The sequence below is a fragment of the Lathyrus oleraceus genome, chromosome 3 (genome assembly GCF_024323335.1).
Source record: "Lathyrus oleraceus cultivar Zhongwan6 chromosome 3, CAAS_Psat_ZW6_1.0, whole genome shotgun sequence".
Lineage (NCBI taxonomy): Eukaryota > Viridiplantae > Streptophyta > Magnoliopsida > Fabales > Fabaceae > Lathyrus > Lathyrus oleraceus.
In genome coordinates, this window is record NC_066581.1 from 255,196,766 (window position 1) to 255,200,103 (window position 3,338).

A 3,338-nucleotide genomic window follows, 5' to 3' on the forward strand; every position below is an offset into this window, starting at 1 on the left:
AAGAGACTATCCTATGTACAAAATTAAAGGTTTAGAGTTGAAAAGATCTGACCAAATGGGTAGCAATCCAATAGACCAGAATGTCAATAGAAACCCAGAAATCCCTTAGAGTTTTAGAATCAAGCATCACACAAATGCACAATTATATTAATCTTGAAGAGCAAGACATCAAATAAAGATGGCCACATCCAAGCTTATCCATTCCATGATCTTCCTCAAAGTAGCCCATGTAACAGATTAATTTCACAAGTCACAGGTTCAAAATAACAGCTTCACAATGATCATGTTGCAGATGAACTCCAGAAGGATCTTGAATGATGTATCAGATGAAGTTTCAAATTGCAAGGACTTGGTTGCACAATAAGTTGGCATTGGTCAAGTCCTTTAGCATTGGAAGGTTGCCTAGATTCTAAGTCCATTTGTCCAAAATCAAGTCAACAGTCCACACAAAAGTTTTTTAGGGTTTTTGTTGTTATTGTGTACATTAATGGTCAAAGACCACACAAACAAGCAAAGTATACACAAACAAAATATATCACACAATATGGTCCAAATGGACAAAGTGAAAATTGCATTAACATAAACAATTAGAATGATATGAACAATGGAAAATGAAATAAAATGCTAAAAGTAAATTGCATTAAGGTAAATGGCTTGAATTTAAATGTTAATAGTTAATAGGTTAGAAGTTAGTATTGTTTTGCTTTTGCTTTTCATTTAAAGACATTATTTGGAGAACTCTCAACCCACTTATCACAAGCATGGATCCTTGAACCAAGACATCTTCCAAAGGAAGGAAAAAAGGCCAAGTTTCCACACAATACCATGAAAGAGGGGAGACTTACAATCTCACTAACTAGAATGCTTATGCCTTTTATGTCACAAATTTAGCGCTATGTTAAGCAATCGTAATTGGACTTATGTAGAAGTCACAACTATTTGAGGTCGGGCAATAGAATTTTGGTATTAATGCATGTTAGAGACATAGTATAATAGACTATGCTCATGAAACATACCACACACAAAAAAGAATATGCAAAAGGTGTGGCCTAATCTCATCCATACTCATGTTAATTTTTCAATCAACAAGCCTTAGAATTTTGAGATATCATAGGCCAAATAGAATGAATGAATGAAGAAGGGGAATAAGATGAAGTGGGAGGGAAATTGATCAAAACACAAATTGGTCAAAGGAGGACTTTTACCAAATTAATATCATCCATTCATTTTGGGAGATGGAATGTACATTTCATAAATCCCCTAAATCCAATGATATTAATTTAAGAAAGTCAAATCAACCTTGACCAAGGCCCAACAACCATAGTAAAACACCAACAAGTCATCACAATTGGTCAACAAAATTATTTGACATTTAATCAAATTAAAATTACTAAAATAAGGCATTTAAATTAAATATGGTTTGTCCAATTCCTAAAACCTCATCAAAACACCAAAGAAATAGCCATGAGATTTATCATACGTCAAACAAGGTCAAAGGACCTTGGGGAAAAAAATTCATAATTTTTGGACATTCAAAAGTATTTTTAAACAATTAAAAACAAATGAAAAATCAATTAAATCATGAAAAATATTAATAATGATCCAAAAAATAATTTTAATTTAGAATATGAAAGGGGAAAATATTTTAAATTTTTTGGTGAAACTCTCATATTTTTTGGATCAATATCAAAATTAATACGAATTAATGAAAATCAAAGGAATTAAAATCAAAATCAAAAAATCAAAAAAACGTGGACCACTTGATCTGCCTCATTAATTGAGGTGGCAGATCAAGTGGTTGAGCGTGCGCGGTTCACCATGCACTTGAGTCAATTGTCCACACTGTAAGACCCTAATTTTGACCCTAAGATCCCTCATGGCATCATGTTATTGCACAAGTGCATTGCCTCAAGGATCATAGCATGTTTGGCTCCTTAACCCTAGGGTTGGGACTTGTTTGAGTGATTTGAGATTACCAAGCATGCTTGTATTGTATGTTATTGATTTTCTTATTTGATTACTAACCAAAAGCACAAAAATAAGTCACTAACTCTTTTTGTTTTGAAGCTCAAGTGATCATGTACTCCACAATGCTCCTAGAAGGCTCCAAAGCCCAATGCAATGGCTAGATGAAGATGAGAAAAAGCATGAAAATGGTCCACAAAGTTCCTAGTCATCATATATGTCTCCCAAGTATCTCAATTTTCCAATTTGATCAAGATAACCCAAAGGGCTTGAAGATTGTTTCCCAAGGAAACCCTAATTTCACTGTGCTTTGACTGTGCCTTGCCCATGAAGCAATCTCCACCTCTGATCAAATTTAATCAAGGGAATTTCTTTAATTTATCCTTTTATGCATATATGAGCCTATTTGAGGCCCCTTAATCATTTATTCATCAAGATTGGAAGTTTGACTTTGAAAAGTTGACCAGTCAAGTCATCTAACTACGCTGAGGTTCAATGAGCCATAACTTTTGATGTGTTTGTCAAATGAAGATGATCCTAAAATAATTTTTTTTTCTAATAACCATATGAAAAACTTTAATTTTCATCCAAAATCCATTTAAGTCTCGTAAGGTCATAATTCATTTCAAAACATTATAGGTCATTTTGGCTGAAACCCTAATTTTGGGTCAACTTGCCAAGGGCATAACTTTCTAAATTTTTATGATTTTGAGGTGGGACTAAATGAATTGGAAATCTTGAGATGTCTACTTCAAATGTTGTTTTGGAAAAAAATTCATAATCCTAAATTAAATACATGTGCCATTGCAAAACATTATAGGTCATCTTTGTCCTAATTCATTGGATTTGAAAAAGTACCCAACTTCAAATGCCGACAACTTTGTTGTAGAAAATCCAAATGATGCAAAATTTGAGTCTAAATTGACTATATTGAAAATATCTACAACTTTTATGTAGGACATTTATTCATTTTAAGCTTTTATCATGAGGTCAGAGGGGTTTGATTAAGCTTACTTTTGGTTGATTTTTTCAAAGTGATTTGCACATGTTTTACACTTGAACTTTCCAAGCCAGTTTTGATCAATTTGCACATGTCAAATGGTTTTTTTCCCAACATGACTTTTATTCCTTATTTCAAGAGTTTTCCAACCATTACTCACAATAGTCATTTGGATCTAACATTTGAGAGATTCAAATTTTTCTTCATTTATGTGTATTTTTGACATTTTATGTTAAAACTTGAGATGCAAGCCTTTTCCATTCCATGTGCACGACCACATGCTTTCCATATGAGCTCAGCAAGTCCCTTCAACCATTCATGGGCCTCTCACACATCCACAAAGGCCCATGCATTCGAAATTGCAATTCCCATG